A 25,045-nucleotide genomic window follows, 5' to 3' on the forward strand; every position below is an offset into this window, starting at 1 on the left:
TTTTGAGGCTTTTTAAGACACAACCAGCGGAGGTTTAAACCCAGTGCAGGCCCTTCTGAGTGCCAGCCCTGTGTGACTGTTCCAATGTGACTATGTAGGCTGCACGCCCATGAGGTTAGCCCTGGCTGCTGAGTATAACCCATTGGCTTTAACTAGTCTGGGTCTAATCATATGACACTCCAGGGAACCTGGACAGACTTGATGTCTTATTAAGTCAGCTCCGTGAGGATTGTGTGGACTAGCTAGTGATACTGTCTCATGATCCAGCTCCTCGTTTTCTTAGCAACCTCTTCTCCAGCTAGGGCTGGTATCTTTTTCCAGTGTAAGACTCCTCATCCCTGGCCTTGAGCACTGAGAGGAACTGGAATGCTGCTGTGTGGCAGAGACCTCCTGCAGATTCTCTGAGCATTCTGAGTCCCCACGACTCCGCTTAGTGTTTCTATGGTACCACACTGTCAGAACTGTGTTCGCAAATGAGGCAGGGGACAGTCTGTCCCTGCTATATTCCTGTTCTGAGCCTGGCAATCAAGGTCCACACAAGGCTGATGATAGAAATGTTGCATCCAGGCTGGTGCCGTGGCTCACTTGGCTAATCCTCCGCCTGCGGCGCTGGCACCCCGGGTTCTAGTCCCGGTTGGGGTGCTGGATTCTGTCCTGGTTGCTGCTCTTCCAGTGGATGGCCCAGGTGTTTGGGCCCCTGCACCTGCATGGGAGACCAGGAGGAAGCACCTGGCTCCTGACTTCGGATCGGCGCAGCATGCTGGCCATAACGTCCATTTGGGAGGTGAACCTATGGAAAAGGAAGACCTTTCTCCCTCTAACTCTGCCTCTCAAAAAAAAAAAAAAAGAAATGTTGCATCCAGAACAGCCCCCTTATAACTAAGATCACCTCAAGAGCCCCACAAATGGATCTTGGACCAGAATTCAGGACTTTATGTGCAACTTGAACACTTCCTGCCTTGGGAAGTTCACTGCCCCCACCCCCAGGACATGTTCTGAGCTGCTTGGTCCTAGGTGTAGAGGCTATGGCCTCTGGAAATGTTGTACTGAGTTGACTTCTGAGTTTCCAGATGCCAGAAAACATGTAACGGAGTTCCTCAGATCTGTGTGACCACTTGGATATCCAACTGTGATTGCAGACACCCATGGTGGACTTTTGAGTGCCGCCTCACGTTGGAGCTGAGTGCTTCCTGCTGGGACCGCGTGATCTTCCTGGGATGCCAGGGTGGCACAGCAACCCATGGTGCTCTGGATGCTCTTGCTGAATCTGTGTGTAGCTTAGAAGGTAAAACTGTGTTTTCACTACGATGGAGCAGAGTCTCAGAAGGACAAGGAGATGGTCCTATAAGATATTGAGCTGGGGCCGGCGCTGTGGCACAGCAGGTTAAAGTCTTGACCTGCAGTACTGGCATCCCATATGGGTGCCACTTCATGTCCCAGCTGCTCCACTTCTGAGCCAGCTCTCTGCTAAGCCTTGGGGAAGCAGTAGAAGATGGTCTGAGTCCTTGGGGCTCTGCACCTGTGTGAGAGACCCAGAAGAAGATTCTAGCTCCTGGCTTTGGGTCAGCTCAGCACTGGCCATTGCAGTCATGGGGGAGTGAACCAGCTGTTGGAAGACCTCTCTCTCTCTTTGTCTCTCTCTGGCTCTACCTCTCTCTCTAACTTTTTAAAATAAAATAAATCTTTTTTTTAAAAAAAAACTTAATGATAATGTGTGCATTTGATCTAACTTGGAAAGGAAATTTCATTCCTCTGCTTCAAGTCAGCTTGCAATTCAGGAAGGGCAGCATTTTTGTGAATTTAGAGAATCTTTAGGCTTCTTGCTTCTTCTCTGCTAGCCTCTCCCTTGTAAATTATCATGTAGCATCATTCTTTGCTCTGGTAGGATCCATATTTTTTAAATTTATTTGACAGATAGAGTTAGACAGGGAAAGAGAGAGAGAAAGAGAAAGATCTTCCTTCCATTGCTTTACCCTCCCCAAATGGCCACCATGGCCTGAGCTATGCCAGTCCAAAGCCAGAAACCAGGTGCTTCCTCCAGGTCTCCCACGTGGGTGCAGGTGCCCAAGGACTTGGGCCATCCTCCACTGCCTTCCCGGGCCACAGCAGAGAGCTGGAACCAAAGAGGAGCAGCCGGGTCTAGAGCCTGGTGCCCATTTGGGATGCTGGTGCTGCAGGTGGAGAATCAGCCAAGTGAGCCACGGCACCGGCCCCCGGATTCACTTTTTTTTTTTTTTTTTTTGACAGGCAGAATGGACTGTGAGAGAGAGAGACAGAAAGAAAGGTCTTCCTTTTGCCGTTGGTTCACCCTCCAATGGCCGGCGCGCTGCAGCCGGCACAGCACACTGATCCGAAGCCAGGAGCCAGGTGCTTTTCCTGGTCTCCCATGGGGTGCAGGGCCCAAGGACTTGGCCCATTCTCCACTGCACTCCCGGGCCACAGCAGAGAGCTGGCCTGGGAGAGGGGCAACTGGGACAGAATCCAGTGCCCCGACCGGGACTAGAACCCGGTGTGCCGGCATCACAAGGCAGAGGATTAGCCTAGTGAGCCGTGGCGCCGGCCTGGATTCATTTTTAAAACCGTCTTTTTTCTCTTCTGTATGAGAATACTTCAGAAAGTTAATGGAAAAAGGAATGAAAAGATAACTTTATTTTGGTGTTAAATTTTTTTAAACCCACGCACATTTCTTTTAACATTTTCTCTGTAATGTTTGGAGATCCCTCGTTTATGATAACAAGTCTTGACAAATTTTTTGTCATTGTCTTGTTTCTTTAGTTATTAGGAATAAATTATTTTGTTAGGATGAACTTAGCCTATTTGAATTAGTGTTGGATCTCATTTGCTGTGAAATAAAGAATTACTTTATGGATAATGAAAGCAATTTAATAATGTGGTGTAAAGGAGAAAACAATATTACTCAGTCTGTTCAGGAGACTTCTCTCTGACCTCTTAACAGTGCCCTGCAAACTGTATATTATTGCACTCTTGAGGCAGGGGCTGAAGTCTGGCCTGAAGGTATTTTAGAGAATGCTCCAGGTGGAAAAGTCATAAAAAAGGCAGAGAAATATTCGTAGCAATAAATGCGAAGGCAGAAGAGACTTCTAGAATTGAAGTGACCACAAGGATTGCTGGGATTTTTTGAGCAGTACAGACTAGGTTGTCTGTACTGGGCTCCCGATACAATCACTACAGCCTTGTGAAATTAAAAACTCTATGAAGTTCTACAGAATGGTGTTTGAGACTCACTAATAGAATTCAACCTACAAGGAATGCAGATGAGACAGAGCATCTCTGACCTTAACAGTGGCGGTCTTTACTTTCGCTTTATATTGCTATAGCAACTTTAAAATGCCTTTTGTTTAAAAACCTGAGGAAATGTATGTGAAAAGTCTTTTTGGCAATCTTTTGTTATCAGTAAATTCACCATCTTAAGTTTGTTATAACTTACTGAACCTGTGATACTAGGAACTTGATAGAACTTTGCAGCACTGGACTGCAATTTGCAGCTTGCTCAAAACTGAGGGAGTTGGAGCTTACCCAGCATAATTAGAAGTGTACCCTCTATTTGAAGCCTTGGCAAGAACCATAATTTAGGATTGTGGCTGTGTGGCACTGGTAGAACATGTTGTTCAGTCCTGAGTTTGGACACCTTGTTTGTATATGACAGAAAAACAGCTTTCAGAAACTTCCTGGTGGATAAAGTATCCTTTTCACAGTCTGGTGGTTTCACTGCTTTTTTTCTAAATGTTTCCTTTTCTCTTCAAGTGCAAGCATGTTCATTTTATCAAAGCAGGCATTTTCTCTTCTTTAAAAATAAATCTTGAGTATTCTGAAGAAATTTTCCAAACCGCTATGGTATATAAATGCATGTTGTGTGAGCATAATTACAAGGATGGAATGCTTTGTTTTTGAGTAGCAATGGACCAACACTTGGTGTGCTAAGAAACAGTTTTTATTCTATTTTGTGGTTGAAAGCTTGCTTACTACTGCTCCTGATCATAATCTTAGTCCTTTTTGTCAAATGGATTTAGAGCCCACAGCACCTTTTTATCCACCTTCTCTCTGAAAAGCAGTGGGAGAGAGAGCAAATTTTTTAGATTCATTTATTTATTTGTGAGGTAGAGTTACAGACAGAGACAGAGGTCTTCCATCCACTGGTTCACTCCGTAAATGGTTGCAATGGCCAGAGCTGAACCGATTCAAAAGCTGGAGCCAGGAGCTTCTTCGAGGTCCCCTGCATGGTTTCAGGGGCCCAAGAATTAGGCTATCTTCTGCTGCTTTCCCAGGCCATACGTTTCACTTTTAATTCTTCCTATGGCTTTAATTTAGCTACCTGGGAACCCTGAGCTGAGGATAGGACGAGTGTTCCCAGCCTCATTTTATGGGTCAGCAATAAATAAAGCCGAAATAGTGGCTGCATTTGTTCGTCTGGAACTTGATACCAAAGCCCAGAATTTTAGTTTTATAAATATTGATGATTTTTGGCTCCAGAATTTAAAAGAAGTTCAGCATCTTTACTTTTTGTTATTCTGAATGTGATTTACTTGTCCCTAAAGTGTGCACATTACAAAATTTATGATTTAGAAAGTGGAAGTTGAAAAAAAGAAAATGGAAGTTACCCCTCAGCTCTGTTTGGAGATATCCGAAGCACTGGTGACAGTTTGATGTGTCCTCTTCCAGGTGCTTTCCGCACCTTAATAAAAGTGGGGGGTGGGGTGGGGGGGTATGGTTGGGTGTATTTGTGTGTGTACTGTGCTCACATGCACATAGAAATGACTTTGTGCAGAACTGTGTTTTTTGTGTGTGTGTGTTTCTTTTCCTCTTAACATTATTTCTTTTTTTTTATCTTTTATTTAATGAATATAAATTTCCAAAGTACGACTCATGTGTTACAATGGCTTCCCCCCCCATACCGTCCCTCCCACCCACAACCCTCCCCTTTCCCACTCCCTCTCCCCTTCCATTCACATCAAGATTCATTTTCGATTATCTTAATATACAGAAGATCAGCTTAGTATACCTTAAGTAAGGATTTCAACAGTTTGCTCCCACACAGAAACATAAAGTGAAAAATAATAGATGATTTTTTTTAAATGATGATGAAATCAGATCAGACCTATTGTCATGTTTAATCCCAGTGAGAGTCAAGTTGGGAATTGATAATTTCTTTCTTTTTTTTTTTTTTTTTTTACAGAAGATCAGTTTAGTGTACATTAAGTAAAGTTTTCAGTCGTTTGCACCCCCATAGAAACACAAAGTGAAATATACTGTTTGAGTACTCGTTATAGCATTAAGCCTCAGTGTACAGCACGTTAAGGACAGAGATCCTACATGAGGAGTAAGTGCACAGTGACTCCTGTTGTTGACTTTACCAATTGACACTCCTGTTTATGGCATCAGTAATCTCCCTATGCACCAGTTCTGAGTTTCCAAGGCTATGGAAGCCCCTTGAGTTCTCCGACTCTTATCTTGTTTAGACACGGTCATAGTCAAAGTGGAGGTCCTCTCCTCCCTTCAGAGAAAGGCACCTCCCTCTTTGAAGACCTAGAACTGTGTTCTTGATAGGATGGTTTTCCATCTTCCTTTTTTTCTTGACAGTATAGTAATTTTTATCATTATAAACATATAGATCTCATTCTCTTCAGTGACTGTATAAGATTACATTGTATTCCAATATAAGTGGTTGCCATTTTGTGTGATAATTCTGATTTTTTTGCCATTAAAATAATGCTGCACTGAGAAACCTGGAATATCCATACCTGAGCATCCCAGGAACTGCTGTTTTGATGACCTGTGTTATTTGAGAATCACTAGGTCAAGTACAGTCCTGTTTAAAATGTTGCTAGGTCCTTCTAAATTATCCTCCAGGGTTGCATCCATCTAGACTTCCACAAACAGTGAGGTAATCTCCTGTGCTTTCCATCAACACCAGGTTTTTATAATTCACATTCCTTTCAGTGAAGCATCTCTGCTTCAACACAAGACATTTGGAAGAGAAGAGCTGCCCTTTCATCACTCCCTGTTGGCACACCAAGGGCAGGTGGTGTAGAGGAGTCCGTTATAGCTAACAGGGAGGTGAGCATATGTTAAGCTAGAAACAGAGGTGTTTGGCTTTCATTCCTGTTTATTAATTCAGATAATATTTCTTGAAAGCTGTTACTGGCCATGGACCCTGGGAATAGCATGATAAACAAGACCATGCTCTGCCTTCAAGAGCTTGCATTCTAGAGTGGGTCAGCCTTGAACACATCCAGTAGAATATAATGTCAAGTATGGTGAAGACTTCAGATGAAAAATAAAGCAGAGAAAAGGACAAGGGAGGAGGTGTGTGTGGGGAGACCAGGTGCAAGAGAGGATGCCACTCGGATGGTCTTGGAAGGTTCTCTGCTGATGGGACTCTTTTTTCTATATATTTTATTTTATTTAATGAACATAAATTTCCAAAGTACAGCTTATGGATTACAATAGCTTCCCCCCCCCATAACTTCCCTCCCACCCACAACACTCCCCTCTCCCACTCCCTCTCCCCTTCCATTCACATCAAGATTAATTTTCAATTATCTTTATATTAAGTATATTAAGTAAAGATCTTTATATTAAGTAAAGATTTCCACAGTTTACACCCACACAGAAACACAAAGTGTAAAATACTATTTGAGTACTAGTTATAGCATTAATTAAACACCTAAGAGTAATTGTGTATTAATTACAGAGTTCAACCAATAGTTTTAAGTAGAACATAAAAATACTAAAAGGGTAAAGTATTAAGTTTTTTTTCTTTTTTTTGTTATATAGTTATTTTTATTTAATAAATGTGAATTTACAAAGTGCAAGTTGTGTATTGTTGTGGCTTCCCCCCCCCCCAAACCTCCCTCTCTCCCGTGGCCCTCCCCTCTCCCACTCCCTCTCCCATCCTGCCCTTCATCCTGATAGGACTCTTGAATAGAGCCCCACGTGCAGCGAAACCTGAGCCCCACTGATAACCTGTAGAAGGCCCCATCAAGCTGGGTCTGGCAATAGCAAGTTCAGAAGGCCTGAGGAAAAAGCCAGTCAGGCAGGTTCCAGAAGAAGCCCCGGAGCTGCACTGACTTTTGATTTGCTAGAGGGAGATAATTGAGCTACTTAATTTCTTTATCAAATGCCATGTTGAGGCAAATGAAACTGTGAACCGCATGTGTGTGTCTTTGAAAGAGTGACGCTGTTCATGTACGGTAGCACTTGAACCACTAGAATGCAGCGTCTTAACCACTAGACAGCAGGTCTCTGTTAGCATTCTGTAGAATGAAGTGGCATTGCATGCCAGCTCTTTCACTACCAGAAGGCTGACCTGGTTGAAATTTACACAGGAGTTGAACAGACCTCCGCACCTTCAGTGTGGATAAGACTAGAGCAGTGCACTCTTGTGCCTGACTGCCCTTTGTTCTGCCTCTTTGTGTTGTACATTATTAAAAGTGTTTTCAAAGCTCTGGTGCTCACAGCTGAAAATAAAGTAGTAGGTTGGAGGACAGTCACAGACAGCACTGTCCACTCAGCAGGTCAGGTAGTTTCTCCTTAACCATTGTACCAAATGCCCTACTCCACCCATTATTAACTCTAGTCCTTTCAGAGTTATTAGCTGTGTTATAAAATGTCTAACTTTCAGAGGGGTTTTATAAATCTTTAAAGTAAAAAATATGAACATTTGTTGCCACCGTTGTGGCTTAGCTGGTAAAGCTGCCGCCCGTGATATCAGCATCCCACATGGGCACTGAATCAGAGTCCTAGCTACACTTCCAATCCAGCTGTCTGCTAATGCACTTGGGAGGGCAGCACAAGATAGCCCAAGTGCTTGGGCTCCTGCGCCCATGCTCCTGTCTCCTGGCTTCGTTCTGGCACGGCCCTGGCCGTTGTGGCCATTTGGTGAATGAACTAGTGTATGGAAGATCTCTCTCTCTCTCTCTCTCTGTCTCTCTTCCTCCCTCCCTCCCTCCCTCCTTCCCTCTCGTTCTGTAACTCCACCTTTAAAATAAATGAAATGTTTTTAATAAAGAACCTTTAACCATTCAAAGCCTCAAGTAGAAAGAAAAAGAACCTTACAGACCCACAGTACAAACTGACGTAAATTCACTGAAATTTTTGTTGAAGTTTGCTGGTAGTGTTCATCAGAAATGACACATGCTGACTTGTGTGAAGTGAGCTGATTGATATTCTTGAAACTGTGTAAAAATCACTTCTGCTTGTTTTTACACAATGTACCTGTTACACTCCTGAGCTACTCGAGAGCTGTTGGGTAGAGATGTTATTACTGAAAAAGTGGTCACACTGCACAGATCCCATGGGCACCGTTACACTCTGTGACTGGCACTTCCAGGGCGAGTGCTGTGCACACCTGGGAAGCCTTACCCACAGGTGGTGTCCTATCCGCACAATGGCTGCATGATGGTTCTCTCTTCATTTAAATGGTTGGTAGGGTTCCATTAGCATACAGTCCTTCAAGTTGTGACTTTTCAATATTGCTCACTCACATGGTTTTGAGTCCCCTCGGGGGGGAACAGTTGCGGCCCTGAGGGGTTGCCCACTTTTCTAGAGACAAGGACAGGCCTAATCTTGCCTCCTGGAACTTTCTCTGAGTTAGAAACCTCTTAGAGTTATGATACAACCTTGAAATTTTGTATTTAATGGTGTATCTTTAAGCAGAGGTATCTTATAAGCATAGTGCAGCAATCATAGACTTATTTTTATTCTTTTTTTTATTAAGGAGGAGGGAGTAAAGCATTGTTGCTCAGTGCACATGGTACTTAATGTGGAATCTGGAGGTGGAGATGGTGTTTTCTTACTTATATAGTTTATGATTTCCAACTATCTCCAAGAGGTAAATACTAGAATTAGGTCTAGGCTGTGGTTCTAGCTGGTATGGTTCTGTTTTAAATTTCATCTCACATCTGCTTGGCATCAAGATTTCCAGCTTTCCAAGGTTGGCCACACATTTAAAGCAAGTGTCCAAACCAGTTGTTAGAGGAAAAGATAGAGCAGTGGTAACGATGATGCTAAATGAATCATTTGTGTGATATCTGACACCTCATCACCTAGTTGAAATATCTATGTGTTTTCTTTTTTACTGCAATAAAAATAATTCAGACTTACTGAAACTGTATATTTTCATTCCTTGCACATCTATTTTCTGACTCATTGGGCTTCTAAACTTCTGTGGATAGGGGCTAGTGTTGTGGTGCAGTGGGTTAAGCCACCACCTGTAATGCCAACATCCCATACTTGTTTTCTTTCTGTAATCAAGTAGTTGAAAAACAACCACCCCTCCCAATGCATGAGTCATATAAAAGCAATTTCACTTTATTTGAGCACTCTAAGGAGAAAAAGCAGATGAGTATGTACTATACCTAGAGAGAAAAACTCTGTCAAATTTTAGATTGAATGGTGGGCCAGTGCCGCGGCTCAATAGGCTAATCCTCTGCCTTGTGCTGCTGGCACACCGGGTTCTAGTCCCGGTCGGAGCGCCGGATTCTGTCCCAGTTGCCCCTCTTCCAGGCCAGCCCTCTGCTATGGCCCGGGAGTGCAGTGGAGGATGGGCCAAGTCCTTGGGCCCTGCACCCTCATGGGAGACCAGGAGAAGCACCTGGCTCCTGGCTTCGGATCAGTGCAATGCACCGGCTGCAGTGCACCGGCCGCGGCAGCCATTGGAGGGTGAACCAACGGCACAAGGAAGACCTTTCTTTCTGTCTCTCTCTCTCACTGTCCACTCTGTCTGTCAAAAATAAAAAAAAATAAAAAAAAATAGATCGAATGGTGGAATAAATTCCATGACAGAAGTGAAACAAACAATAAACTTGTGGCCCCACTACACTGGAGCCTGGCCTCACTGCCTACTTGGGACAGACAGCAGGAGCTCAGGAGAAGCCTGGAGCCACACCCTCTGTGCAAGCCTGCACAGGCTTGGTCTTTGTTTTCTGATTGGTTGGGCCTGGAGGGAATCCAATCAGACTTGATGTATGCCGTTGAATACCGAGTTTATAAAAAGGATACTCAGTGTTGCTGTTTCCCTTTTCTCTTCTTGGTGTCCAGCGTCATGGAGCTCTTCATTGGAACATGTGCTAAGCCCTGGCTCTAAGAACAAGGAGGTGAGCAGCCAAGAGCAATACTTGCAGGAAGGGCCAGGCTGCCGGTGTCAGAGGAGTGGTAGTGGATTCAACAGGACCCTCAGGTTTGTCCATCCTCGCCTGGTGAGTCTTCTTGAAATGCTTGTGCATATCATTCATATACTTCTATATTATAAATTTAATATCATATGTTCTAAATAGATTTTAAATTTTATATTTAAAACATATATGTGCTTGGAGGTATCATGTACAGTTCCAGGAGGTGTGAGCCTACCTGGATGAATTCTGATGCCAGGATAGGTGAACCCGCAGGTGAGTCATCTTCTTTTGGGTAGGCAATTTAGATGCCCGGTGACTGTGTGAATTTCCAGGTCTCTTGTTTTATTTTCTGGATTTATAGTTCTACTTAGTGTATAGGAGCTGAGAAAATGGATCTGGTCACCAAAACGGTAGTTCCTGCTTGCAAGATTTGCTTCCTGTTTTTCCTAATTTGCTTAGATGGTTTATCTCAGTTTTCATTAAGGGTTCTCCAACACAGCAGTGATAGCATTGAGTGATAAACCCAAAAAGATGGTTGTATATTGTTGTCACTGCCCCACTGAATTCTAATTCTGCCTCTGTGATATCCATTGTTCCCTAATTTTATGAAAAAGTTCCTGAGGAATACATTGTTCTGTTGTGTTAATGAATATGGTTATATGGGGAGACATATCATGTAAAATTTACATATCCCAATCATATTATTGCATTAACTAGGCATATGGGGACTCTGTTTATCATCAGAGGCACCTAGATCCGAGGATGGCACCGAAATTTCTAGTAGTAAGCATTACTTCCTAAGTATATTCGTTTCAGTTATAAAACTGTAAGGTTCTGAATAACTCAGTAGAGGTTCTTTTTACTTCTAAATTAGATTTTGAAATATTGAAATCATTTGGATTATGATATTTCTAGACCATTTTTAGGTCTGAGAAGGCAGGGGCATTGTTTCTGCACAGTATCCACAATGGTTGCCATATAATTGGTTCTAAAACTTCAGTTGATGAAATGAAATCCCTATTTGTCCCTGTGTTTCAAACAACACAAAATTTCAAAATCTGTAGGTATTGTGTTCTGTGGTTTGGTTCTTACAGTATGTGGTGAATTAAGTCTTCCTTCCTTCTGGTTAGCAGTTACTAGTGTTGACACCCAAGGATCATTCCTTGATCCTCATTGTATGAGATGCTGACCAGTGACTACTCTGAAACAACCCCTTGGTGCAAGTCCTCATGGATGTTCCAGTTTCCTCAGTATCCGCTCTTGGTGTTCCTGTTAGTGCTGATTGTTCAAATCTAGAAGTTGAAATGACCTCATGTTAAGTCCAGGTGTTTGTTCTCACTGGTCTTCCCATCCTAGACAGCCTTATCTCTGTACTGTGTTTCAGGAAGGTCTTGACTTTTACTCCCATCATTAGCTAGACCTGTTAATATTGCCCACAGTTTTCTCGTTTTGGCTATTTTAGAGCTTGGTTCCTTGATTCCATAATTCTTTTCTCTTACACACAACAAACCAAGAAAAATCTGCTCTTTTATTTTCTCATGCTCCCCATCCACAGATGTTCTCTGATAACAGTCACCAGGCATCTCAAAGGCTGGCTGGTCCCTACACCCTTCTCAAAGCCACATGAATATGTGATTCTTTTGCTTTTCACTTTTATGTCTCAATTCTGTCACGTTTTCCACACCTCTGCTCCTGTGACCACCATAAAACTTTAGCATTTCCCACAAAAATCCTCGGCTAGCAATTTCTAATGTACTACTAATAAGAAGTTAAAATATAGAAACTTTCTGGGGAGATTCCAAAATTCGAGTGGTTTATGCCAAACATCTTAAGATGCTTTTCCTCTGTTTAACGAAAGTCATATCTATGGGGGAAAACCAGATGGAGAGTTTGCTGCAAACAATGCCTTTGTTTCACCTTTATACAATTTTGTTTGTGAGTTATGTAGGCCTCAATAATTATGAATGGAAAAACTGAAACTGTGACTTGCAGTTCAATATTGCAAATATTATAAAGCTTTCTACTGAAGTGCTGTAGTGAGAGAACAGGCATGGAGTCCAGGAAATCCTTCAGTGAATTGGTATATGTGTAGTTTTCAGAGTGCTGCTTTCAAAGACATTTAAACTTTGTAAACATTTTCTTACATATGACTTTAAATTTAAAATTGCTGCTTCAACAGACACTATGTGATTGGTAACCCCTCCTACACTAATGAATCACCTTGCTTGATTTCCCCACCTGATTACTGTGGAAGATGACATGTGAGTGTCAAATGGGGAAAGAAAGGTTTTTTAAGATTTATTTAACTATTTGAAAGACAGAGATATAGAGAGGCAGGGGCAGAGAGAGAGTCTGCTGGGTCACTCCCCGTAGGGCCACAATTGCCAGAGCTGAGCTGGTATGTAGCCAGGAGCCTGGAGCTTCTTCTGGGTCTCTCACGTGGGTGCAGGGGCCCAAGCACTTTGGCCATCTTCCACTTTCCTAGGCCATATCAGAGAGCTGGATCGGAAGTGGAGCAGTGGGGACTCAAACCAGTGCTCTTATGAGATGCCGGCACTGCAGGCAGAAGCTTTTCGTGCTATGCCGCAGTGCCGTCCCCAAGAAATATTCTTGTGGTAGACTAATGTTCATGGTGTATAGCCGTCTGCTCTGTGCAGGTAGAATTTGAGTAATTCTTGGCAGACCCCTAAATTTTGGAGGTACATAGGGATACCATGATCAGTGTAATGGGATCCACAGTTTTCCAGAGAAATACTTCATGATATCTGCTGGGGTCCTGCCATTTATGAAAATGGGTTCTAAAGCAACCTGATCGGTGAAGACATTGCCACCTATTGATCCAGTGAAGCAAGTCCAGTGTGAGCACCCCTGACCCTGGCAGAGGCTGCAGCCCCTGGTGACTAAGATGCTGTAGGCCTGTGCTGCTACTCATTCCACAGGGAAGGCCCTGCCATACTGCTGTGAGCATCCTGGGTTAATATTTTGGTATTGCCATGTTTTGGTTTGTTCTTCAACTTAAATACATGGTATCTCCATTTGGTTTGTATATTTCATCTTGCAGTTTTCACAGCTAAATTTCTTTTTTTAATAATTTTTATTTATATAAAGGTGAACATAGAGCATGTACTTGGCACCTTTCCCTCCTCTCCCCAGCATGCTGCCCTCCTTCCTCCTTCCTTTCTTGTGATTACAAAATAAACAAAAAAATGTCATTGTGAAAATTATAGGAAAGTGTAAATTCTAAACCTTGACAGAACTAACTCCATAATGTGTAGCTCCTAGTAGGAACTGAAAATTGATTGTGTTGTTTAAAAATTGTCATGCATTTCAATATGGAAACCCTAGGAATTTAGATTGAGTTTAGGTGAGAAACTACCATGGTGCCTCCCCAAACGTGTGTTCTCTATACATAATGTGCCCACAACCAAGTGTTGCTTTGAACCAAGGGCCATAGTGGTCACCAGTGATGGGAAATGGAAGGCTTTTTAGGGCAGTGAGCCTGAGGACTGTGACCAAGACCTGTCCCGGTGAGTCAGTGAGAACTCAGACTGTGCACTTGCCCCATCTTCCTATCAGACTTCATTTACAGGATACAAATTCAAGTTAAATCCAGTAGGAATTTGGATAGCAGGGAGTGTACTCTTTAGAGTTTGGTACAGTTGCAGTGTCACTGGTCACCTGCTGATGAAGCAGGGCCTGCATTTTCAGTTCCATAGCTTAATTGGGGAATTCTCAACCTGCCTGTAATATGTAACTGTGTTACATGCACATAGGAATGTACACACCTGGGTGGTAGAATAGCATATAGTAATTTATAGTTCTCATTTCACTTTTCACTTTCCTGTTTCCTTCAGATACACTTCCTTTCCTTTTCTATTTCTGAGTTTTCAGTTTGAGGGAGGTGAGATGGCAGTGTAATATGTTACTTGGATATTGTCTTAAATATTCTCTTGATAGAAATCCTGAATCTTTATTTTCAAAATAGAAACTGCCTGAAATTTAGTTTAGTCCTGTTGAAATCTTTACTTAATGTATACTAAGCTGATCTTCTGTATATTAAGATAATCGAAAATGAATCTTGATGTGAATGGAAGGGGAGAGGGAGTAGGAAAGGGGAGGGTTGCGGGTGGGAGGGACGTTATGGGGGGGAAGCCATTGTAATCCATAAGTCGTACTTTGGAAATTATATTCATTAAATAAAAAAAATTTAGTTTAGTCAAGTTCATGAATAATTTCTTAAGATTTATTTAATTGAAAGTCCGAGTTACACAGAGAGTGAAGGAGAGGCGGAGAGAGAGGTCTTCCATCTGCTGGATCACACCCCAGATGGTGGCAATGTCCAGAACTGCGCTGATCTGAAGCCAGGGACCAGGAGCTTCTTTCAGGTCTGCCACGTGGGTGCAAGGGCCCAAGGACTTGGGCCATCCTTTACTGCTTTCCGAAGCTGTAGCAGAGAGCTGGATCAGAAATGGAGCAACTGGGACTGGAACTGGTCCCCATATGGGATGCCGGCATTGCATTTGTTGGCCTCAGCTGCTACGCCAAAATGCCAGCCCATATCATGAATGTTATACTTTTTTTTCTTTTTTTTAACTTTTATTTAATGAATATAAATTTCCAAAGTATAGCTTATGGATTACAATGGCTTCCCCCCCATAACGTCCCTCCCACCCACTACCCTCCCCTTTCCCACTCCCTCTCCCCTTCCATTCACATCAAGATTTATTTTTGATTCTCTTTATATACAGAAGATCAGTTTAGCATACATTAAGTAAAGATTTCAACAGTTTTCTCCCACACAGAAACATAAAGTGAAAAATACTGTTTGAGTACTGTGGGGAGCAACCGGACTAGACTGAGTTACTGGAATTAAGACTTATTCTATGCATCTGCTCTCCCACAATATGGCGCTGGGAGAGAAGTAAACAGCTTCCGCACAGCTGCCTCCAGTTCAACTAATAAACTGTAGGACTTGCTATTGATTGGAGGAGAGCAGCGTACTCGGCGTGTGGGCAGCCGAGTTAGGATTGGCGGAGGAGGACTATAAAGGAGGAGAGAGACGGCATGCACCGGGAACATCTATGGGGAACATCTAAGGGAACCCGTGCAGCCCCCGAGAGAGCCGGCCGGCGGTGTGCCGCTCCCCTGCGGAAGTGGGGAATGTGGCCAGGGGGAACCGCCCTTCCACGGAGGTGGAAGGGATAGTAGCCAACCCGGGAAGAACCAGCAGCAAACCCGGGGAGGGCCGAGCAGACGAAAGAACAGCGCAGGGTCCTGTGTCGTTCCTCCACGAAGAGGGGGAGCGACAGAGTACTAGTTATAGCATTAAATCTCAATGTACAGCACACTAAGCACAGAGATCCTACATGAGGAGTAAGTGCACAGTGACTCCTGTTGTTGACTTAACAAATTGACACTCTTGTTTATGGCATCAGTAATCATCCTAGGCTCTTGTCATGAGCTGCCAAGGCTATGGAAGCCTTTTGAGTTGACCGACTCTGATCATTTTTACACAAGGCCATGGTCAAAGTGGAAGTTTTCTCCTCCCTTCAGAGAAAGGTACCTCCTTCTTTGATGACCTATTCTTTCCACTGGGATCTCACTCGTGGTGATCTTTCATTTAGGTTTTTTTTTTTCCCCCAGAGTGTCTTGGCTTTCCATGCCTGAAATACTCTCATGGGCATTTCAGCCAGATCCGCATGCCTTAAGGGCTGATTCTGAGGCCAGAGTGCTGTTAGGACATTTGCCATTCTATGGGTCTGCTGTGTATCTCACTTCCCATGTTGGATCATTCTCTCCCTTTTTGATTCTATCAGCTAGTATTTGCAGACACTATTCTTGTTTATGTGATCCCTTTGGTTCTTAGTCCTATCATTACGATTAATTGTTAACAGAAATTGATCACTGGGACTAGTGCGATGGCATTGGTACATGCCACCTCGATGGGATTGAATTGGAATCCCCTGGTATGTTTCTAACTCTACTGTTTGAGGTAAGTCAGCTTGATCATGTCCCGAATTGCACATCTCTTCCCTCTTATTCCCACTCTTATATTTAACAGCGATCACTTTTCAGTTAAGTTTTAGCACTTAAGAATAATTGTGTATTGATTACAGTATTCAACCAAAAGTATTAAGTAGAACAAACAAAAAAAATACTAAGAGGGATAACATATTAAGCTGCTCATCAACAGTCAGGGTGAGGGCTGATCAAGTCACCGTTTCTCATAGTGTTCATTTCATTTAACAGGTTTCCTTTTTGGTGCTCAGTTAGTTGTCACCTATCAGGGAGAACAAGTGGTATTTGTCCCTTTGGGATTGGCTTATTTCACTCAGCATAATGTTTTCCAAATTCCTAACAGGGATCCCTTTTCAGTTAAAATGTAAACACCTAAGAATAATTGTGTGTTAATTACAGAGTTCAACCAATGTTACTAGAACAAAAAAAATACCAAAATGGATAAAGTATTACATTGTACATCAACAGTCAGGACAAGAGCTGATCAAGTCACTGTTTCTCATAGTGTCCATTTCACTTCAAAAACTTTCCCCTTTGTCTCAGTTGTCGCCAATCAGGGAGAACATATGATATTTGTCCCTTTGGGACTGGTTTAATTCACTCAGCATGATGTTTTCCAAATTCCTCCATCTTGTTGCAAATGATTGGGTTTCGTTGTTTTTGACTGCTGTATAGTATAGTGTACGGCCATACCATCCTGTCGCACCTGATCTCGTCTGATCATGAATGTTTTAAAAATCATTTCTATCCCATGAAGCCTACCGAAACCCCACAATATTAACCTAAGTTCCTTAATTTTTATTTGCATTTTAAGTATAGGAATCTATTTTTGCATGTGTTATTTTTCAGCCTTATAACAGTATAAGTGAGAAACAAAAATTGTATATATTCAAGGCACACAATATGTGTTTCTATATGAGTCTGATCTATATATTGCATTTTCACACAAACCTTTCGACTCTCCTGGTTCTTACAATACAGTATGAAAGGATTAGTACAGTGAAGCTACTTAACAAATTTATCACTCTTATTGTATTTCTTAAACTTATTTTATTTATGTATTTTCCCAGAAAGCTTTTTTTAAGGTACACATATTTTATCCATTCAATAAATACATCTTTAGCAGCATAGTAATTCTTCCTACCATATCTGCCCTCTCACTTACACTCCTATCATTTTCATAGTGTTGTGTTAAGAATACTGACCTAGGAAATTACAAGTACAGAATATAGTGTGAACTGGTTACCTGGGGTAGGTATTAGATTTTCAAAACTTAGCTCATAATTGTAAATTTGATTTTTGTAAGATTTATTTGAAAGGCAGGGGCCAGCGCTGTGGCTCACTTTGTTAATCCACTGCCTGCGACGCCGGCATCCCATATGGGCACCAAGTTCTAGTCCTGGTTGCTCCTCTTCCAGTCCAGCTCTCTGCTGTGGCCCGGGATGGTGGAGGATGGCCCAAGTGCCTGGGCCCTGCAATCGCATGGGAGACCTGGAGGAAGCACCTGCCTCCTGGCTTTGGATCAGTGCAGCACCAGCTGTAGAGGCCATTTGGGGGGTGAACCAATGGAAGGAAGACCTTTCTCTGTCTCTCTCTCTCACTGTCTATAACTCCACCTGTCACATAAAAAATATAGAAAGGCAGGAAAGAGAGAAGAGAGTAAGACAGAGACAGAGAGAGAGGATGAGGGATATCTCATCTCATGCATTATTTCACTCCTCAAATGTCCTCAGTGGCAGGGCTGTCCCCAGGTCTCCTGCTTTGGCACAGGGGCCCAGGGTGTGGGGTCGTCTTCTAGTGCTTTGCCAGGCACATTAGCAGGGAGGTGAATGGGAAGTGGAGCATCTGGGACTCGGTCTTGTGCCCATATGGGATGCTGGCAGTCCAGGTGGAGGCTCAAGCTTTTAAAAACACCCCAGCTCCAGCACCATAACCATGTATTTGTACCTTGTGACTAACATCTCTTCATTTTCATGCTTCCAGTTTATCACAAACACCATCCTGCTCCCTGTGTTAGTTTGACTTTTGTATATTCCACATGTAAGTGTGCTTATGTAGTATTTCTTATTTCTGTGTCTTGTTTCACTCATTGTAATGTCCTATAGTTCCATACTTTTGGATCCATCTTGTGACAAGTTAAAGTAGTATTTCCTTTCTTTTTAAGGTTGGCGAGGATTCCACTGTGTGTGTATCCCATTTTACCTTATGGGTCCATCAACAAACATTTGGGTTATTTCCATATCATGGAATTGTGAATGATGCTGAAGTGAATGTGGGGGTGCAGACAGTTCTTTGAGATGGTGATTTTCTTTTGAATTCATGGCTATTAAAGGTTGTTCCTTTTTTTTCACATTATAAAGAACACACCTCTGTTTATTACATTCAGTACTTAAGTGGTTCTTAAGAACTGTAAATCCTATAGTGTATCATCTCTCTAAGCCTTCAATATGAAATACTGAGGATATCTTTTTTTGTTTGTTTTTTAACTTTTATTTAATGAATATAAATTTCCAAAGTGCAGAATATTGATTACAATGGCTTCCCCCCCATAACGTCCCTCCATCTCGCAACCCTCCCCTTTCCCACTCCCTCTCCCCTTCCATTCACATCAAGATTCATTTTCGATTCTCTTTATATACAGAAGATCAGTTTAGCATACCTTAAGTAAAGATTTCAACAGTTTGCTCCCACACAGAAACATAAAGTGAAAAATACTGTTTGAGTACTAGTTATAGCATTAAATCTCAATGTACAGCACACTAAGGACAAAGATCCTACATGAGGAGTAAGTGCACAGTGACTCCTGTTGTTGACTTAACAAATTGACACTCTTGTTTATGGCATCAGTAATCACCCTAGGCTCTTGTCATGAGCTGCCAAGGCTATGGAAGCCCCCTGAGTTCACTGACTGATCATTTTTACACAAGGCCATGGTCAAAGTGGAAGTTTTCTCCTCCCTTCAGAGAAAGGTACCTCCTTCTTTGATGACCCATTCTTTCCACTGGGATCTCACTCACGGAGATCTTTCATTTAGGTTTTTTTTTTCCCCCAGAGTGTCTTGGCTTTCCATGCCTGAAATACTCTCATGGGCATTTCAGCCGGATCCGCATGCCTTAAGGGCTGATTCTGAGGCCAGAGTGCTGTTAGGACATTTGCCATTCTATGGGTCTGCTGTGTATCTCACTTCCCATGTTGGATCATTCTCTCCCTTTTTGATTCTATCAGCTAGTATTTGCAGACACTATTCTTGTTTATGTGATCTCTTAGGTTCTTAGTCGTTATTATTACAATCAATTGTTAACAGAAATTGATCACTGGGACTAGTGCGATGGCATTGGTACATGCCACCTCGATGGGATTGAATTGGAATCCCCTGGTATGTTTCTAACTCTACTGTTTGAGGTAAGTCAGCTTGAGCATGTCCCGAATTGCACATATCTTCCCTCTCTTATTCCCACTCTTATATTTAACAGCAGTCACTTTTCAGTTAAGTTTCAGCACTTAAGAAGAATTGTGTATTGATTTCGGTATTCCACCTCACCCCAGTTAGAATGGCTCACATTCAGAAATCCATCAACAATAGATGCTGGAGAGGATGTGGGGAAAAAGGGACACTAACCCACTGTTGGTGGGAATGCAAACTGGTCAAGCCACTATGGAAGTCAGTCTGGAGATTCCTCAGAAACCTAAATATAACCCTACCATTCAACCCAGCCATCCCACTCCTTGGAATTTACCCAAAGGAAATTAAATTGGCAAACAAAAAAGCAGTCTGCACATTAATGTTTATTACAGCTCAATTCACAATAGCTAAGACCTGGAACCAACCTAAATGCCCATCAACGGTAGACTGGATAAAGAAATTATGGGATATGTACTCTTTAGAATACTATACCGCAGTAAGAAACAATGAAATCCAGTCATTTGCAATAAAATGGAGGAATCTGGAACACATCATGCTGAGTGAAATAAGCCAGTCCCAAAGGGACAAATACCATATGTTCTCCCTGATCGGTGACAACTGACTGAACACCAAAAAGGAAACCTCCTGAAGTGAAACGGACACTATGGGAAACGGTGACTTGATCAGCATAGCCCTGACTGTTAATGAACAACTTAATACATTATCCCTCTTAGTAGTTTTTTTGTCTGTTCTACTTAATATGACTGGTTTAATACTGTAATTAATACACAGTTATTCTTAAGTGTTAAAAATTAACTGAAATGTGATCCCTGTTAAACATAAGAGTGGGAATAAGAGAGGGAAGAGATGTATAATTTGGGACATGCTCAAGCTGACTTGCCCCAAATGGTAGAGTTAAAAACATACCAGGGGATTCCAATTCAATCCCATCAAGGTGGCATGTACCAATGCCATCTCACTATTCCAAGTGATCAATTTCAGTTCACAATTGATCATAATGGAAGGACTAAGAGTCAAAGGGAGCACATAAACAAGTCTAGTACCTGCTAACACTAACCGATAGAATAAATAAAGGGGAGAGTGATCCAACATGGGAAGTGAGATACTCAGCAGACTCATAGAATGGCAGATGTCCTAAATAGCACTCTGGCCTCAGAATCAGCCCTAAAGCCATTCGGATCTGGCTGAAAAGCCCATGGGAGTATTTCAGGCATGGAAAGCCAAGACACTCTGGCAAAAGATCTCTGCGAGTAAGATCCCAGTGGAAAGAACAGGTCTTCAAAGAAGGAGGTACCTTTCTCTGAAGGGAGGAGAGAACCTCCACTTTGACTATGAGCTTGTCTAAACAAGATAAGAATCGGAGAACTCAGAGGGCTTCCATAGCCTTGGAAACTCATGACCGGAGCATAGGGAGACTACTGATGCCATAGACAGGAGTGTCAATTGGTAAAGTCAACAACAGGAGTCACTGTGCACTTACTCCTCATGTAGGATCTCTGTCCTTAATGTGCTGTGTATTGAGATTTAATGCTATAACGAGTACTCAAACAATATATTTCACTTTGTGTTTTTATGGGGGTGCAAACTGTTGAAATCTTTACTTAATGTATACTAAACTAATCCTCTGTAAAAAAAAAAAAAAGAAATTATCAACTCCCAACTTGACTCTCACTGGGATTAAACATGACAATAGGTCTGATCTGATTTCATCATCATTTAAAAAAATCATCTATTATTTTTCACTTTATGTTTCTGTGTGAGAGCAAACTGTTGAAATCCTTACTTAATGTATACTAAGCTGATCTTCTGTATATTAAGATAATCGAAAATGAATCTTGATGTGAATGGAAGGGGAGAGGGAGTGGGAAAGGGGAGGGTAGTGGGTGGGAGGGACGGTATGTGGGGAAACCATTGTAATCCATAAATCGTACTTTGGAAATTTATATTCATTAAATAAAAGTTAAAAAAAATCAAACCCCCCCCCCAAAAAAAAAGAAAAAAAAAAGAAATTATGGGACATGTACTCTATAGAATACTATGCAGCAGTCAAAAACAACGAAACCCAGTCATTTGCAACAAGATGGAGGAATTTGGAAAACATCATGCTGAGTGAATTAAACCAGTCCCAAAGGGACAAATATCATATGTTCTCCCTGATTGGCGACAACTAACTGAGACCAAAGGGGAAAGTTTTTGAAGTGAAATGGACACTATGAGAAACAGTGACTTGATCAGCTCTTGTCCTGACAGTTGATGTACAATGTAATACTTTATCCATTTTAGTATTTTTTTTGTTCTAGTTCCATTGGTTGAACTCTGTAATTAACACACAATTATTCTTAGGTGTTTACATTTTAACTGAAAAGGGATCCCTGTTAGGAATTTGGAAAACATTATGCTGAGTGAAATAAGCCAATCCCAAAGGGACAAATACCACTTGTTCTCCCTGATAGGTGACAACTAACTGAGCACCAAAAAGGAAACCTGTTAAAGTGAAATGAACACTATGAGAAACGGTGACTTGATCAGCCCTCACCCTGACTGTTGATGAGCAGCTTAATATGTTATCCCTCTTAGTATTTTTTTTGTTTGTTTGTTCTACTTAGGTTGTTCCTTTTTAAATTTCATTTGAGGAACTTCCATATTGCTTTTCATAGTGGACAGTACAATTTACATTCCCTCCAATACTGTGCTTTCTGTTTTATCTACATTTTGCCCAATACTTGTTATCTTTTAACTTTTTAATAGTAGCCATTTAACAGATATGAGGTGATAACCATTGTCATCTTGATTTGCATTATGCGGATGATAGCAATGTTCAGAACTTTTTCACATACCCACTGGGTACATTGTATGTCTTTGTTGGAAAACATTGATTCAGTCCTTTGTCCTTTTTTAATTGTATTCTTTGCTTCTTAGTGGTATGCTTGTATTACTCCCTTGATCACACATCTGGTTTGCTAATATTTTCTCATATTCATTGGTTTGCCTTTCATTTCATTGATCTTTGCTTGACTGCTTTTTGTTGTAATTTCATTTCCTTATATTTGCTTTTGTTCTCTGTGCTTTAGTTGTTAACACATAAGCAACCACTCTTGAGGCTAATGTCAAGGACTTTTCTATTTTATAAGTTGTAAGTGTTCAGATCTTCTGTGTGGACTTGCAGTTCATTTTGAGTTGATTTTAATATGTGGTGTAACAATGATGCAGTTTCAGTTTTGGACATGTGGTTATCCAGGTTGCTTCTGCCTCAGATGTGGGCCTTTATGTCCAGTGACTGCATGTTTGGTAACCCTGATGGGCCAGGATTTCCCGTGTCTTCATTTGGATCCATTAAACCAGATGCTGTGGCTGGAGTTGATCAGGAGCTTTGCATGTGTGGTGATTTGGGAGTAGAGACCATGCAGTCATGGGGTCAAGACAAGGGACTGTAGCCGCCTCCTCTGGAAGCCAGGGCTATATGAGGGTATGTCCGAAAGTTTTTTGAAGGGTAGACATTTGGCATAATGGGAAGGACAATGCTCAGGATACCAGTGGCAGCCAGTGATGGCTTAAGTAGTTGGATTCTTGCTACCACATTGGAGACCATCTCCCAGCTTCAGCCTGGGTCAGATCAGCCCTAAGTATTTTGGGCATTTGGGTAATGAACTACTAGATGGGTGGTGTCTTTATCTCTCTCTCTCTCTCTTCCTCTCTCTCTCTCTCTCTCCCTCCCTCCCTCCCACCTACCTCCCCCTCCCCCTTATTAAGTCTCTGTTTTGCTTTTGAAACCAATTGCAATATTAAAACTAGGTGGAAAAATGGATATGGATGATTATCGCAGTAGCAGTAGATTACTGAGTAATTTCCTAGAACCATACAGGGGGATGTGTGCAGCTCACAGGGATCCATTATATCTGTTGTTAGAAAATGAAATAAAGGAGCTCAAGGCTCTGTCCATACAATAGTGTCGAAAGATTAATGTAGACTTGGTCCGTACAAAGTTTATATGAGTATTGAAATGTCACACTAGCCCATAAATATGTACAACTCTTGTTGATAACATTTAAGTAAAAATACAAATATGTTATTAGGTGTATAAAGTTAAGGGGTTTTAAATGATTAATGTCACAACTAATATTATGGTATTTGAAAATGGTTAATTAATGCAAGCAAAAACAGAACCTGTAGGTAACTGAACTGTTCTGTCTTGTCATGTTCAGTCTAAAGGCTACTATGCTGTGTTTTAAGTTGGTGATGGACATTTATTTGAGATTGTTTCCTTTAATTAAGAAAAATGGTAGTATGTTTTCATGTGTATGTGAAATTGAATAGCAATTGTAGTGCAATTGAATGCAGTTGTATTGCATCAGAGCAATACAATGAATACAAGATAAGCTTTTTTTCATATTTGAGATTTTATTGGTTTTTGAGAATTACTACAGAGACATTTCAATTTGTACACTATTCTTAACAAGCCAAAAATTTTAAAAGTGAGGGTTGATCATTCTTTTTAAATCTTTTATTTTTGAAATAGTGTATTTTTTAATTTATCTCAGAAGAGCTTTATAGTCCACTCAATAAAGAGTTCAGCTAGTAAGGAAGAATATAGGCAAGGGCAATAACAATAATCAAACAAAAAAAGTCCTATCTTTATGATCAGTTATGAACTTAAACTGATCACTTTAACTAGTAAGATGGCATTAAGTGTCAAAGGGATCATATAAATAAGACCAAGTGTCTGCTAAAAACAATAGATAGAATGAAAAAGGAGAGAATGATCCAACATGGGAAACAGGCCACCCAGCAGACTCATAGAATGACAAATACCCTAAAGAGCACTCTGGCCTTGGAATCAGCCCTTAAAGCATTCAGATCTGGCTAAAAAGCCCATGAGAGCATTTCAGGCATGGAAAGCCAAGACACTTTGGCAAAAAAATCACTCACATGAAAGATCTCTGAGAGTAAGATCCCAGAGGAAAGAAAGGGCCATCAAAGAGGTCAGTACCTTTCTCTGAAGGGAGGAGAGAACTTCCACTTTGATTATGGCCTTGTCTAAATAATGTTGGAATTTGTGGACTCGAGAGACTTCCATAGCCTTGGCAGCTCATGACCAAGAGCCTAGGGTGATCACTGATGTCAAATAGAAGAGTGTCAGCTGTGAAATCAACAACAGGTGTCACTGTGCACTTGCTCCCCATGTAGGACCTCTGTCCTTAATGTGTTGTACTATGAAAATTAACAATAAAACTAGTCTTCAAACAGTACTTTTAACTTTGTGTGTCTGTGTGGGTGCAGTCTGTTGAAATCTTTACTTAGTATAGAGTTGATAGTCTGTGTATAAAGATAATTAAAAATGAATCTCAATGAAGAATGGGTTGGAAGAAGGAATAGGAGTTGGGATGGTTTGCGGGTGGGAGGGCAGGTATGGGGGAGAAGACCTGCTATAATCCAAAAGTTGTACTTATGAAATTTTTATTTATTAAATCAA

The 25,045-nt window shown here is 41.6% G+C and overlaps 1 protein-coding gene across 29 annotated transcripts in view; it reads left to right on the top strand.

The window, feature by feature from the left end:
* LOC103346732 (NBPF family member NBPF4) overlaps positions 1–25,045 on the top strand; it is a 255,956-nt gene that overhangs the window by 88,150 nt on the left and 142,761 nt on the right. For 17 of the 29 annotated variants that reach the window (XM_089310708.1, XM_089310706.1, XM_089310700.1 and 14 more), the window contains 2 exons: positions 1,140–1,285; positions 10,060–10,198. The gene's annotated coding sequence lies outside the window, so the exon portion shown is untranslated. Of the gene's footprint in view, positions 1–1,139; positions 1,286–10,059; positions 10,218–25,045 lie in introns of all 29 variants that reach the window. The other 12 variants (XM_089310687.1, XM_089310699.1, XM_089310682.1 and 9 more) reach the window with 3 other exon arrangements.

Source organism: Oryctolagus cuniculus, chromosome 12 (genome assembly GCF_051225735.1).
Source record: "Oryctolagus cuniculus isolate XC-2025 breed Fujian yellow rabbit chromosome 12, ASM5122573v1, whole genome shotgun sequence".
Classification (NCBI taxonomy): domain Eukaryota; kingdom Metazoa; phylum Chordata; class Mammalia; order Lagomorpha; family Leporidae; genus Oryctolagus; species Oryctolagus cuniculus.